A 16,737-nucleotide genomic window follows, 5' to 3' on the forward strand; every position below is an offset into this window, starting at 1 on the left:
AGCTTCATGGAGACGGTTGCGAATGGTCCTCGCCGATACCCCAGGAGCAACAGTGTCCCTAATTTGCTGGGAAGTGGCGGTGCGGTCCCCTACGGCACTGCGTAGGATCCTACGGTCTTGGCGTGCATCCGTGCGTCGCTGCAGTCCGGTCCCAGGTCGACGGGCACGTGCACCTTCCGCCGACCACTGGCGACAACATCGATGTACTGTGGAGACCTCACGCCCCACGTGTTGAGCAATTCAGCGGTACGTCCACCTGGCCTCCCGCATGCCCACTATATGCCCTCGCTCAAAGTCCGTCAACTGCACATACGGTTCACGTCCACGCTGTCGCGGCATGCTACCAGTGTTAAAGACTGCGATGGAGCTCCGTATGCCACGGCAAACTGGCTGACACTGACGGCGGCGGTGCACAAATGCTGCGCAGCTAGCGCCATTCGACGGCCAACACCGCGGTTCCTGGTGTGTCCGCTGTGCCGTGCGTGTGATCATTGCTTGTACAGCCCTCTCGCAGTGTCCGGAGCAAGTATGGTGGGTCTGACACACCGGTGTCAATGTGTTCTTTTTTCCATTTCCAGGAGTGTATATATTATGACTATTAAGGTAAATACATTATTTGTTCTCTATTAAAATCTTTCATTTGCTAACTGTGCCTATCAGTGGTTAGTGCCTTCAGTAGTTTGAATCTTTTATTTAGCTGGCAGTAGTGGAACTCGCTGTATTGCAGTAGTTCGAGTAACGAAGATTTTTGTGAGGTAAGTGATTTGTGAAAGGTATAGGTTAATGTTAGTCAGGGCCATTCTTTTGTAGGGATTTTTGAAAGTCAGATTGGGTTGCGCTAAAAATATTGTGTGTCAGTTTAAGCACAGTCATGTATAATTGTTCAAAGGGGCGTTTCATATGGATGTACTGTTTCTGATGTTTAAGAGCATACTTTCAGTGTGACCTAAAGTGAAGCAAGGAAAGTGAAGGGAGAACGTGAAATCAGTTATAATGAAAGCAGCTCCTCGGCTGAGTTTCGTTTCAGCAGCTATAGGGAAATGTAATTCACCCGTGAAGGAAGTAGCTATACAACCATAATTGATAGATTCTTGAGTATTGTTCGTTAGTGTGGGTCCCTTACTTGTTGACGTTGGTAAAGGTCATACAGAAGGGCCACGAAGAGCGGGGCGTTCCGTCATGATTCGCTTCGTTACACTGAGAGCGTTAAGGAAATACTTATTTGATTTCAGTGACAGACGTAGAAAGGATGGCATTATACATCATGGAGAGGCCTACCCTGAGGACTGACCTCACAAGCTACTGCTGTTATCTGGATATGCGTAACCCTGAGTAATTAAATTCATTGCAACTGAAATATGTTGTGTACTAACGTGAGACTGCATTGAGATCATTTTGGTTAAATGATGTGTCTAACATTCTCTATGAGAACAGATATCGCCCAACTTTATCTCTATTCTTTTGACTTTTACGAAGAGGGTCAAGTACAGAAATACCAAATACTGGATGGATGCATTAACAGGCACACTGGGAAACATATGGGAGAAATTTTAAAATCTGAATGCACTATATGTACTATATTTTATGTAAGTGCGATACCCCATTAAAGCATCAGAATAGTAGAAGAAAAAAAATGCTGGAAATGAGATTTTTAGGAGTTAGCAGGAGAATGATTTACTTGATTGAATTGGAAGTAATGGTATCCCGGGAGAGCTTAGTCTGTTATATAAATCAATGCTTGTTTGTTTGTTTCTTCGTGTTTTTTGCACTGCCATACCGTTCATGCTACTGCGATAAAACGTTGTCTACTTATTGTTTCTGACTGCACGAAGGTCGTAGTAATAGTGCGATTAACTTACTTGGGGGTAAGCACTACATACCTAAACAAGAGGCGGGGGGGGGGGGGGTAGTGCGAAAAACAAGTGCATCCCATCATGCGTTAATTCCATGATTAGAGAATAAGAGAACTTAGTAGCTTGCAACAGTCTTTACACATAATTTTGGATCTTTAAGAAACTTTTGCTCGTTCACAACCCCTACAAAAACATAAAAGTAAAAATGGTTTTCGCTAACTGCATTTTGGCTGGTCATGCGATAAAACTGCCACATCAGGCATAGCGTTTTATTTCTTTACTTCATTACTACTAAAGTTATTGACGATAGATTTTGCATACGGTATTCACAAATAACACTGAATTCACCTGCAAAATCATATCACTTTACGACTCTTAATTCATGAGATACAACGTCATAAACACTGAGATTAGTTGAAAACAGCCACATCATCCATGCCGTTTTGATTTATTACGTCTTTACGACCAACTGTATACCCAACAATTTTTGAATACATTATCAAAATGTACCGCTGAAGCTCCTCACTACAGATACAGGTGAAATATATGTACAAACATACGTGACGCATGTCAAATATAGACATGTGAGATTTGGATACTATGGGAAAGTCCCTTGAAGAAACCTCCTCCTAAGCCCCTGGAATAATTTAAACCAAACTTCGTCCAGATAGTACATACTATCTAGAAAGAATTTTTTTTTTGGGGGGGGGGGGGGGGGAAGGTGGGGTAAGCACCACCTGCCTGATATTGTGGTGGGTAGGATAACTCAATGATGATGAGAGAAGGTGGGGATGAGGAAATGGAGAGAGAGGGGGAAGGACGAGATAGACACAGATGAGGAGGAAGAGGAGTAGGTAGACAGAGAGAGGGAGAGGCAGAGATGGACGGAGAGAGGGGCATGAGGAGATAAAAAGAGAGAGGGAGGAGGGGATACAAAAAAAGGGGAGGGAGGAAATTGACTTTGGGAGGGTGAGGAGATGGGCTTAACGGGGATAAGAGGAGGCGGAAAGGAGGTGATGGTCAGAAGTAGGGGAAGGAGCAGATGATCCGAGAAGTGCAGAAGCTGATGGACAGAGAGAAGGGGGGGGAGCAGATTTGTTTGGTTTTTGTTTTGTTTTGCTCTAGGAGCAGATGGACAACGAAAAGGACAGAAGGAGGATACGGACAGAGACGGGAGGAAGAAATGAACTGACAGAAAATAGGCATAAATACATACTCGGGCAACACCAGGTACTCAACTAGTATTAATAAATAACAATAAAGTACATGATTACTAAAGGCAGTGGCTCCCATATTTATAAATGGATGACCCTCAAGTGTTTGCTTTGGCCAGTGTACTTTTAGAAACGATACGGGAAACGAGAATTCAGCTGACTGCAAACAAGATGGAATCAGCAGTTCCAAATTTTACTCAGTTTTATTTGGAATAAGAAGAGAATTATTTTAGTCTAATGACTATGTCTTGCACGCAGAAGTTTGCTTTTAGGTCCACCGAAACAAGTCAGTTCTGCAACAAACTCATTTGTTTTTCGTTATTCAATTTTAAATTAGAATTAAGATTTGATGTGTTGCACCCTGTAAGAGGTCCATGACTAAGGAATTTATTGCTAGCGCACTTGAGCAGATGTAATTCCAATGGATTGCTCACGCACTGCCTGCGATATGTAAGCTATAAGAGAATCTCGGACCACAGAGCAGTGTTGGCTGCTGCAAGAGTAGTGGCACTGGGAGTAAGTAGTAGCTAGCAGTCGTGTGTATGGAGTTGGCTGGGCCGGTCGTGGGGAGCGATAGCGGTGCCTGAGCGATGTAGTATAAGGTAAAAGCAGCCGCGCGCATATGTAGTTTGTTAAACTAAATTTGCACTATTGTTATATCAAGTCCCATTTAAATCTTTCAAAAATCCTTTAATAATATTTTTTTAATATAATTAACTTATTGACAATCATTCATCCGAATTTAAAGAATTTGCTAATTTCTCCAATCCATGGTCATCCCGATTATCGTAAGGAAAAATCAGTTGTTTCTCTTTATACATGACAAATCTAGCGGCCAGCATTGCACTGGGCTGTGCCAAAAAAATTTATTATAGGAGCAGATATATACGCGTTATCCGGCGACTTCATTGAGGTAAGAATTTTCAATTTATTCAGAATGATCTTTCAGAGCCATGACGCAGCACTGCTGACGTCTAAATTTAGCAGTTTAAATTCACAGTCAGTTAATTATTAAAGGGTTATGTGAGCCACAATTTTACTGAGAGATTAGTCACAAGTTATTATTGCGAGGTTACGGAATAATAAACTGTTGGGAGGTTACACTGAATGTGAATGGTATCCATATTTTTACTGTTGGGAGGTTACAGGGTAAAGTGGGATGACTGACTCAATTAAAGTGCGAAAAATTTTGAAAATTCTGAAAATCCCTGATAAAACGTATACTTGTTTGTAGATGCACTATTGTAGACATCCATATGTAGATTTCATTTCCCAAAGGTACAACGTCAATGACAGCGCCACTGAACAGCAGCCGTATGGTTCATTGGATACAAAGAGCAACTCATCGACTTTACTCTCGACAAGTAAAAAAAGTACACATACACATATAACAGGGTTTCATCTCTTTGGCTGGTATATACAATGTGCCCCAAAATAATGTATTCACTCTTTGAAACAGAATATCTCTTTAATTAAAGGAGACAGAAATACAATTTTTATGGGCAATAATTTAGAAGGCGGTGAGAAACATAACAACACTTCCTTTTGTTTCATGATTTTCAGCAAACATGGTGTTATCGTTTGAACAACGGAAATGGGGGATAAAGTGTTCTGGAAAACAGAGTGTGTGAGTGAGTTAGCCGACGTTGGAGAGCTGCATTTCGAATACCACCACCGACAAGGCTAACAGTTACAGAAATCAGAGATAAGATTGAAGTCGAATGAACGGTGCACGATATGAAGAAGGGACATAGCGGACGAAAGAGTAGTTCAACATACAATGAGAGTGTTGATGCAGTAATCCAGGCATACACTCGATCCCCGAAGAAATCTGTGAGCTAATGCTCTCTACAGACTGGGATTCGCAGAAGCAGTGTTCATAGAATTTTGCGGTCTTAGAACTTTAAGCCTTACATTCGAAGACTTCTCCATGCTCTTAACGAGGATGATCCTGGTAGGTGAAGCGATTTTGTGAGTGGTTCATTAACAGATGTGAAGAAGAACATCGTTTCCAAGATCGAATTCTTTGGTCAGATGAAGCTACGTTGAAACTTGATGGAACAATTAACCGCCATAATTGCGTGTACTGGGACAGGGGGAATCCATACGTAACAGAGCAAAGGCATGTCAATCTACCAGGAGTAGCAGTCTGGTGTGGTCTGTCTTCTAGAGGGTTAATCGCGCCGTACTTCTTTGATAACACTGCCACGGGCGACTCGTACTTGGAAATGTTGGGACTGATAACTCCTGGTCTTACCGTTGTGTTTGGAAATGAAGTTTATTACTTTCAACAGAATGAGGCGCCATCTCACTTTCACCTGGATCTGCAAATTGAGCAAGCTTGTGATCCTATCCCATTGTGAACAACACAGTTGGCGTGTCACTCAGTCGTAAGTCGTCGTCGACGGTGTATTGCGATGGCCGGACACTAGTTTAAACATTTATCACCTTAAGTCGGACCATTAGGCACCTAACACGACTAAAATTGATTTCTAACCCCTTTCATTAAAGAGATGTTCAGTTTCAAAGAGTGTATACATTATTTTGGGACACACTGTATTTTCCCAGAATTAAATAAAAAGTGGTTCCCATGGCTTGCTTCTGATCATGAATTTCTTGAGGTTCGTCTCGGTTGTAACCAATGTCAGAACTGGGAGTTCTTTCCCACATACTTCCAATTGGGTACATAGTATGTATTAAATTTTCGACGTAAGTTATGTAATGTTTGCTTGAGTACTTAATATTTGTTATAATGAGTAAAGCCCTTGTCCATATCTTATGTTGCTGATGTGAATACGTCTCTTAGCTCTTATTTTATCACTAGATGTTGTTAATGAACACTCTCTTGCCAGCTTTCGTAATTGCACAAACTTTTATATATTATTGGTTGGAATGTTGACCCAGAACATGCTTTTTGCAGTCACTGCACGACGATAAGTACTTATTAATGAATGAAGTAAATTAACAAGTCTTCACTTATTTATAACTTAGTAGTTGTTTCTGACCACGCGTAGCTATGCTTCGCGAAAATAAGGACAGAAGGCATACCTTTCTAACATGTATGGGAATTGGATATACGCCCCAATCTCCTTCTGCCCGCCCTCCCCCTCCCTAATCTCTGCCACTCCTCCATACTCTCTCCTCGTCCATTTCCTGCTCCTTCCCCATCACTCTCCCCGTCACCTCCACCCCCCTTTCTACATCCATCTTGTCCTCCCCATCTGTCTCCATCTTCTCCTAAGACCTCTCTTTGTCGAACTCCGCGTTTCCCCTTTCTATCACCGTTTCTTCCCACCCTTCTGTCCGTCTCCACTTCTCCCCTCTTTCTAAGCTTGAGGCCTCTTTATTGTTAGTGTATATTCACGTATTGGAATGCAACGTTGTGTCACAATTCCGAAGCGATCGGTGAAGAGCGTTCCGAGATTTAAGATTGGAACAAACTAACATTTATACTTTTATATGGATTACTTAGAGATTTAAGATTGGAACCAACGAACCTTTACATTTTATGTTGATTTCTACCACAACTGTTATGTATGTATCTATATATTATAAGTGGCGCTCTTGTAGAGGTATAAGAACGCACGAGTGTTCCAATTCAACGTTGTGTCAAGTCGGTGAAGAACTTTCGGAGAGTTACAGTTTCCTAGAAACGAAAATTTACATTTCCATTAATTTTCGATATAATTTTTACACATATGTTTATAAATCATATGTGAACCTCTAGAAGGTATATAAAACATGCGCGTATTCGAATGCAACATTGTGCCAAAATTTCGAAGCAATCTGTGAAGATTGAATTGGAAAATTACGATTTTCTACAAACGAATATTTACATTTTTATTTTTATAGGTTTCTTGGATCCTATTATTCCTAATTCATTTTATGTTTAACTATTTATTAACACATATTTTTTCGGGGCGCCCACTAACACGGTCGACCTATGTTGTATAGCGGAGTGAAGACGGCCCTGCAGCTTATTCTTCGGAAGAACAGCTGGCCATACCGAGCGAGGTGGCACAGTGGTTAGCACACTGGACTCCATTCTGGAGGACGACGGTTCAATCCCGCGTCAGGCAATCCTAATTTACGTTTTCCGTGATTTCCCTAAATCACTCCAGCCAAATTCCGGAATGGTTCCTTTGAAAGGGCACGGCCGACTTCCTTCCCCGTCCTTCCCTATTCCGATGAGACTGATGACCTCGCTGTTTGGTCTCTTCCCCCAAACAACCCAACCCAACAACTTGCTGCTCGTCCAACAGTGTGTGTGTATTCATAAAAAGAGTATTCTTATTAATTAAGAACAATAATATTAAGAACAAATAACGGGAAGCAACAGGTCTCCTGCTTTCTAGCTACCGGCTCGCATGGTATTTCGCTGGAAAGATCCGCGACTCTAAGATGAGTCAGAATCGAACAACCCACTTTGCGCCGCGCGGGGTAGCCGTGCGGTCTATCGGCGCCTTGCCACGGTTCGCGAGGGTTCCCCCGTCCGAATTTCGAGTCCTGCCTTGGGCATGACTGTGTGTGCGTTGTCCTCAGCGTAAGTTAGTTTAAGTTAGATTAAGTTGTGTGTAAGCCTAGGGACCGATGACCTCAGTGGTTTGGTCCCATAGAACTTACCACAAATTAAATTACCACTCTGTCTGTAGAGGCACAGAGTGAAAAGTACTTAAGAAATATACCCAACACATGCAAAAAAACTAAAAGCGCAGTCACTGAAATAATTCTATTATTAGATTGCATTAATTTCGGGTGAAGTAGTGTGAAATTAACTGACGATACTTCAGCAGTCGTTAATTGCGGTAAAAAGCGTTGTTTTCTATGAGGTGAACATAGTCTACAAATGCATTGATGCTCAAGTACCAACTTTTTTGTCGTCTATAAGATTACACACACAAGAACATGCTCATATGCTCTCTCTCTCTCACACACACCCCTCACCCGCACACACACAGACGCACACACAATAACACATACAGAGAGAGAGAGAGAGAGAGAGACAGACAGACAGACAGACAGAGAGGCAATTTAGTACTGCTTCGGTCGATGTGTATAACGTTCTAAATTCATGAGCTTATGACATGTGGCTTGCATGCGTACTTTACATGCTGAATGCCGACAGCAGGTAATTAAATAAGATGATATTATGGCCTTTTCACTGACAGCCACGAGGAGGCTCCCGAAGTACAAAATCATCGAACGGGGAGACCGGTCCCCTCTATTTGAGGGAAGAGCCGGCGCCGCGGCATTCTGTTCTTCAAGGATCGATACGCTAACAGGCTGGGCTGATCGACCGACATCCATTTCCAGCGGCAGCTATTTTCGAGTTCTCAATAGCGGCCTATCCGCGAACGCGCCTTTCTCCAGCTGACGAATGTACGGAGAGCGGCTGGCCAACGCGAATGCGTTCTAGCGGCGGAAATGAGTCCTTTTGGCTGTAGTTGCTAGAGGAAGTTCTTGAACATATTTGTGTAGAACAAATTTGGAATCATAAAATTCTACCGTCCTAGGTAGCAGTAGGTAATATCACAATGTAATTATTAATGGGCAGCAGAAAAAGTAACGTTACTGATTATTCGGAATAAAGTACTATTGAAGTTAACAAATGATGTATTCATGGCCACTGAAATATACACAATAAAGGTGGCGAAATGAATTGCACCAGTAATTTATCACTTCAGCACCCATACCGTGTTTATGATTCGTAATTAGTATTCATTATTTGGCGACATAGCCCCTTTCCATAGTTTCTCTGTTGATTCAGAACCTGTAAGATTAAAATGGCGGGGGATGGGAGGTTGAGTGTCATCCGTTTTGCAATGGCTGCTTCGAGGGATAAATTTCGCTGAAGGAATGTAGTTGCCAAGGAAGCAAAGAAGACTAGGGTGTAACGACATTAGAGACGGAGCACAAGCTCAGTTTGTTTCTAGGATAAGGGTAGCAATAGTCTGTGCCCTTAGAAAGAAATCATCACGACATTTGCCTGTAGCGGCTTAGGGAAATCACTAAAAACATGAACCAGGTGGTCAGACGCGGATTTGAACTGCCGTCCTCCCGAATGAGAGTCCAGTGTGCTAACAACTGCTACGAAACAGACGTGACTCGCAGATCTAAAGAGCACAGAAAAGCTATATACAAATGATTTAGAAATAGTGTAAGTTCATTAATACCTTTCACTCAACGTTGAAAGATAAGATTTGTAGCGACTGGAAACAACTGAATGTAAGTTCACATTCATACAGTATATGTACAACAATCCAAAAAGTCTTGCTCGGGAACCATTGGTCTGAAAGTTTTATCACAGTGGACGATCCATGCTTGTTGAGCAATATGAGGAGGTACACAAGTACACAGTGGCAAAAGAGAGCGTGTGCAAATAACTCACTGCTAAAAATTAATCTTAATCGAAATGAAAATGGAGTTAAACAATGACGACTCTAGTAGCAGGCCTATTGCGCACAGTTTCATTTCGTTGTCGAAGTTGGCATCTAGAAGATTCATTCCTAGGGGAGGAGAAGCCACGACAATGTAGGTGCACTGTATTGAGACTATGGGTACGAATTGCACTGCCGAAAAGACGATATCGCTGACACGCTTTACTTATTTATATGACCGCAGAAACAAAGATTACAAATAGTGTTTTATTCTGTTTATAAGAAACCTGTAATTTCAAAGGCAAATTAATTTTCTTACAAAATATAGCTTAATGTTTGCAATTCTTCTACAAAAAAATTGAGAAATCTTTTAAAAATAATCATTTATGTCTCAGACCACCGTGGTGACACACCAGACTTGTCAAACAATGTTTGTACTAGCGAATACCTCAGGTACGGAAACTTCCTAGAAGAACGTATAATTTGTAGTTTCCCCTCACTCCTCTGATATCAAGAGTTATAAAATTCATACTCTTCTATCACAAACTGCCAGGCATGTAACTTGATATGCAGTTTGAAAGACTGGTATGTAAAATCGAATTACACCGAATGTAAATGCATTATCGAAGATCTTCGTAGAAACTGAGCATACAGGACCTTGAAAATTTATGTGTTCGCAGAAAGGTGCAGTTGATGTGACGCCTATGGATTAGATTCACGGATTAGCGAAACCCAGAAGTTTGTGACGGCTGACCTTTTGACTGCTGTTGTTGCTCTGCATTCCTACTGCATTTCATTCTTTTCTTAAAGAGTTTCCTGACTGGGATACATTCACGTTGCTGACCAGTCGTTTCATCTTAAACTGTTGCCCAGCAACGACATGGGCCGCTGCACAGATTCCCGTAGTGTTGAGAACTGCGTCACGTCGCGGTATATTGTCTACTCTAAGACGATATGTGGAAAACAATCACAGAACAGTTATGGAAACTACGCAGTGATAACAATAAGGGTGTAACTAGGTTAGGACGAACGAGATAATGCATCCAAGGATAATATGCCTCTGAAATTAGAAAAAAGTGGTCAAAGATTGAATTATGAAGAATAATTTGAAAATTTAAAAAATCTTTCGGTCAAGAGAAAACTTTTGCTATGTGAAAGTAATCGAAGATTGTTTTCAGAATCATTCTCACAGAGATATGAGGAGTCAGGCAGGGCGACGGCCTCTCGCCACTGCTGTTCAACACAGTACTGGACAAAACAGTGAAGGAATGGGACAAGACTCAGAAAGGAGTCCTGTTAAGAAAGGTAAGAGTCAAGTTCCTAGCGTTCGCAGATGATTTAGCCATCGTAAAGGTACGAGAAACAGAAACAACAAGAGCCATAGAGGAACTACACGCAGCCAGGACCAGACTACAGATATACTGTTCATGAGAACCCAAAAACACCCGTCACGACACACAAAATATGGGACAATACGCAGAACAGAAAATTTCAAATACCTAGGAGAAACAACATAGGTTACAGGAAGAAGCAAGGTATCCAATGAAGAGAGAAGTGAGAAACTAGAGAAGGCCTACAAACTGACCTGGAATCAGTACAATGAGAAAGCTATCTTACGAAAGGCCAAGCTACGACACTACGAGACGGTGGTGTTACCGGAAGCACTAAAGCCAAGACCACAGTAGTACAAAGACAGACACGAATCAAACAGATAGACAAGACGGAGCGAAAAATAGCCAGGAAAATATTCGGGACGACGCAAAAAGACGGGGTACGGATAAAGAGGCCACCTGAAGAATTACACGAACACACAGAGAAAATAACAGACAAAATCAGGGAACAAAGGCTACAATTTTACGGACACCTCAGCAGAATGGCACCACATAGGATAACGAGACAGATCTTGGCTGGGTTAGCACAAGGAAAAACAACAAATGAAGTTAGAAATGACATGAAACAACTCAACATCACACAGGAAACCATACAAAACAAAACACTCCTTAGGAAACTGATCAGAAAGCAACAAACTACAAGAGACACCACACAACAAACGAACACATTGGACCGAATAAAGAGGGTAAGAACAAAGACAGAGGATGAAGAAACACTGGGCGAACAGTAAAAAGGAGAAGCCAAAGAGAACACATGACCTAAAGTGAACCGAAGAAAGGAAGCAGAAACGCAGCACGCGAATGAGAGAAGTTTGAGCAGAACGTAAAGAGAAAATTGCAAATGGACATAAAGTTTAGCCTAAATGCGCTCTTCAAGGGCATAACACAAATATCTGTAGACTAGTACTGTCCTGTTCGAAAGTGGCATCATGATAATGTCGCATTAGAGGTAACATGTTAGGGCGCAGGATCTCCTAGACTTACCGTTATGTCTTCCTAGTTCCATCAGTCTTTACGAATTGTGACATGAAATCATACAAATAGTCTCCCCCACACCATCAAATTATCAATAACACCGCTATGCCTCTCCAAAGCACTGGGCGAACTATGGGACCTCTCCCCATATTGCCGCCATACTCATCAATTGTGATACTACTGTCTACTTGCTAGCCCTTGCACTTATTTTACATGGGGCATTCTAGCGTACTTTGTTTACATTTTGTGATGAAGCGACGCCAACCTTTGTCAGTGACGTCATCAGTGGCAAGATCAGTCCACTCTCCCCTCCCCAACCTTCAACTTCTTTTTTTAAGGCGCTTTCGTGTAAAGAATTCCTTTATTTTAGATGTGACGGATACTCCGTAAATACTGTTGGTTCAAAAATGGTTCAAATGGCTCTGAGCACTATGGGACTTAACATCTGAGGTCATCAGTCCCCTAGAACATAGAACTACTTAAACCTAACTAACCTAAGGACATCACACACATCCATGCCCGAGGCAGGATTCGAACCTGCAACCGTAGCAGTCTCGCGGTTACAGACTGAAGCGCCTAGAACCGCTCCGCCACACCGGCCGGCTATACTGTTGGAAAATTTTGCACCGACAACGGATTTGTTATCTAATTAGATGTTAATGTGATTTAAAAATTGTTTCATTCTAATTGGCCTTTTTGTTACTACTCAAATTTCTAACATGGCGCTGTATCCTGATGCTACTTAGTAAAATGAAGTTATGAAAAATTGTACATCTTTATTTTTGGGTATATGCACTTCTGTAAGTAGGCTGTTTAGGTTTTTGTGTTGGTAACGCCACGTAGCGCTCTGTGTGAAAATCACTGACTGTACTGTGTGCAGTCTGTGGCTGGTTTGCATTCTTGGAATATTTGCTATTTTAATGTTGGGCAGTTGGATGTGTACAGCCCCTAGCGTTCCGCAGTTGGAGGTTAGACGCCAGCAGTGGTGGATGTGGGGAGAGAGATGGCAGAATTTTGAGTGCGGACGATCTGGACGTGTGTCCGCCAGAAAAAGGAAAATTGTAAGGCTGGACGTCATGAACTGATATATATATATTATGACTTTTGAACATTATTAAGGTAAACACAGTGTTTGTTCTCTATCAAAATCTTTCATTTGCTGACTATGCCTATCAGTAGTTAGTGCCTTCCGTAGTTAGAATCTTTTATTTAGCTGGCAGTATTGGCGCTCGCTGTATTGCAGTAGTTCGAGTAACGAAGATTTTTGTCAGGTAAGTGATTCATGAGAGGTATAGGTTATTGCTAGTCAGGGCCATTCTTTTGTAGGGATTATTGAAAGTCAGATTGCGTTGCGCTAAAAATATTGTGTGTCAGTTTATTGATGATCAGAATAAGTAAAGAGAACACTTTCAGTTTTACTCTGCTGTTTGAAAATCAAATAACGTAAGAGTTTAACCAGCAAAGTAATTTATAATTTTCCAAAGGAGACGTTTCAGTTCGCACGTACCATTACCGAACTCAGTGATTATTTAGATGTGATTTTAAGGTAGCTCACTGGTAGTAGAGTGTTGTTCAGTGAGAGGTCTTAAAATACTACGAATGTAGAAGTAATAAAATCAGAAATATCAAGTCCAACAGATTCAGGTTGCTATACCACCGCTGTCTGGGGTCTGTAGGCACGTCTTCACTGGTCGTCAGGGCTCCGTTTGAAGAAGCAGGACTCATCACTGAAGACGTCTGTGTTGCAGTCAACGAGATTCGTGGCCAATGGCATGTCTGGAGGCACCCAAGACAGCGAAGGGATCCGAACCTGACTGTCGCCCGCCACACAGCCCGACGACCCGGAGCGATGGTCTGGAGTGCCATTTCCTTTCAATACGGGACCACTTTGGTTGTCATTCGCAGCACGCCTGATTCTTTTTTCTTCATGAAAAACTATCCTGCTCTTACATTTCAGCAAGAAAATGCCCGGCAAAACATTTCGAGAGTTTCTATTGCTTGTCTTCGTGCTTTCCACACCCTACATTGTCCGGCAAGGTCGCCGGATCTCTTCCCAATTGGAGCATTTGCAGGGTTATGGGCAGGGCCCTCCCACCAGCTCGGGATCTAACAAGTCAATTTCACACAATTTGGCAAGCTGTCTCTCAGAAGGACATCCAACAACTGTGTTAACCAATACCAAGTCGAATAACTGCTTGTATTAGGGCCAGAGGTGGGCCAACGCGTTATTGACTTGCTGATTTTTTTTTCTTTTTTGGCTTAGAGTGTCACAGTGATGAGTCATTGGAATGTGTGGTGTCGTGTATGGTCGACTATGTAGACAAAGTACATGAAGAGTGCAATGATGACGATACGAGGTTAAGAAGTGAAAAAGATAGTGAATAAAGTGTCAAGCCATTAGTTCATCATCCTTGTCGGACAGGGATCCAAAAATCCCAACTGTAGCAAAACTTAATAAAGGACAATCATTGTCCAAGGAGCAGGTACTAAACATAATTAAGTACGTGGAAGATCATAGGCAGCATAATAAGAAAACAACTATGAACAGATTTCGAATAAATCCGCAGCAATATGACCGTGTAGTGCATAAGAAAAACCACGGGTATTCAAGGTTGGACAAGACGCACTTGTCACAAACACTGATGCTTTCGCGTTTATGGGTGCTTGATACGATTTACCGGATGGCATGATAGTGACCTACTATACAATGCACGCCAAATGGGGTGCGACATAAATTACAGTGGTTTCAAGGGAAGCAATGGATGGCTGCATAACTTCAAAGAGTGCTAAGGTATTGGAAGACGTAAGATAACAAAATTTCAAACAAAGCTTCAACTTGACGATGCACAGCAAACTGTGGAATCGGTCCTAATGTTTATAGATAACATAAAGAAACTTACCCCATCATTCAGTAATGAGTTTGTTTTCGATTCCGACCATTCGGGATCTGAAGAGATAATGCATGTGAGAGGAACCCTGGAAGTTAGAGATACCAAAACAGTTGTATCTAGATCAGTTAACATCAGTGCCTTAACGCATTCGTAAACAATTATACAGACTGTTAATCTGGATGGTAAAATGGCTGGAAAGTTATTTATTGTGCTGCGAGTAGTTGGTGGTGCTCTGCCCTTTACAATTCTTTCTCGTGTGCTTCACCTTTCAAGGGCAGCATGGAATATTCACCTCACGGCAAACATGAGTGAGAAAGAGGACGTAAGGTGACTACAACTACGGTACGAGCACGGCTTTTGGCCAATAGCTGATCAAAATAACTTCCTTTTTCTTGACTCCTGGTTTGAGTGTAAAAATCATACTCCTTTAAAATTAACTGTCTCTCCTGAAACGTGTGTGACATTGTAGTTCATACCACCTGAAATAACAGGACAAATTCACCCTCTGGATGTTCGTTTGTCTCTGCTTGTAAAACATATCAGCGCACTATCTGCAGCTACGACTTAAAGGATAGCCAGTTTCAGCATAAGCAGCACAACAGTCTTTCGCATTCGGTTGCATGTCGTCACATACCATCAGTTCTCATCACTCCTTCACTCTAATATGATTCTGTAGGCGTTTCTTGAGGATACCTAGTCGAATGCCATGCACTGTTTGTAGCTCCCAAGGAGTTGAATGTCGAAAATGTCCATTTTGCGAAGTGTGATACATACATCCCAAAGAAGGTTAATCTCTCTCGCCCTCCTGATGCACATGGTGAGTATTATCAGTTAATATTTTTCCTGTCATAACTGTTATCACAAAACTTTCAAATGAATCATACTATAGATGGATCCTGCGACCTCGCACTCAAGGGGTTCCTTGTTAGAGTGTATTTCTATTGTTTAAACCACTGTGACAGAATGTAAGTGTTTGGCCAACTGATTCCAAAATTGGAAAATAAGTTGCTAAGCAACATTACTGAGGAAGGAAACCAATGCCTAAGTTTTAGTGCAAAGCTCTTTGTGAATTAAATGGACACTCTAGGCCGCTAGTAAGAAGGAAGCTGTCCCGCCACAGTGAAACAAAATGCGAGTGAAACTGACGAGTGCGCACAGATGCAATGTACTCAGCCCTGCCCAGCTGCAAATCGGCTGGAGACGTGTAACAAATCAGGCAAACTATGAATATCCCGTTAATGAACTGGACATCACCGACACTTTTAAAAGCACATGCGCGAACGAATTGTCTAACGGATTCCGCGAAGAGTCACCTGTCATTATGGCACCCGACAATTCCAGGCCCTGCTACAGATCCAACTGTCGACGTGTAGTGCCACGAACAGACACTCCTGTAATACAAATAAAGGCCCATGGACTAACAACTTTGCTCTGAATACCGCTAACACCAATATCTTTATTTTTAAATACCAGTAGTCAGTAAAGTCAGAGAATACACAAGTTCCACTACCAGCCTAAAAAACCGTTAAAAATACAAGTCTTCATAATTACAGATAGGCACTGCGCGAGTCTCGACTGCCTGTGTAACACAGATACTGTCTTCTCACGTGCTCCATGATAACCGTCGCGTTGTCATGGCGGCAGTTAGCAACACCATCACAGTTGTGACAGGACAACTACTTGTTGGGGCGCAGTGCATCTCCCCGCCTTTATATATTCCTCCCTTATTTACGTAAACAAAAACATCGTTTGAGTCTATACTGTAAAAAAAAAAAAAAATGGTTCAAATGGCTGTGAGCACTATGGGACATAACATCTGAGGTCATCAGTCCCCTAGAACTTAGAACTACTTAAACCTAAGTAACCTAAGGACATCACACACATCCATGCCCGAGGCAGGATTCGAACCTGCGACCGTAGCGGTAGCACGGTTCCAGACTGAAGCGCCTAGAACCGCTCGGCCACACCGGCCGGCTCGATACTGTAATATGCCATGAAAGACACCAGAGATCAATATTTCAAATCAAAACCTCCCA

This window comes from Schistocerca piceifrons, chromosome 6, assembly GCF_021461385.2.
Source record: "Schistocerca piceifrons isolate TAMUIC-IGC-003096 chromosome 6, iqSchPice1.1, whole genome shotgun sequence".
Classification (NCBI taxonomy): Eukaryota; Metazoa; Arthropoda; class Insecta; order Orthoptera; family Acrididae; genus Schistocerca; species Schistocerca piceifrons.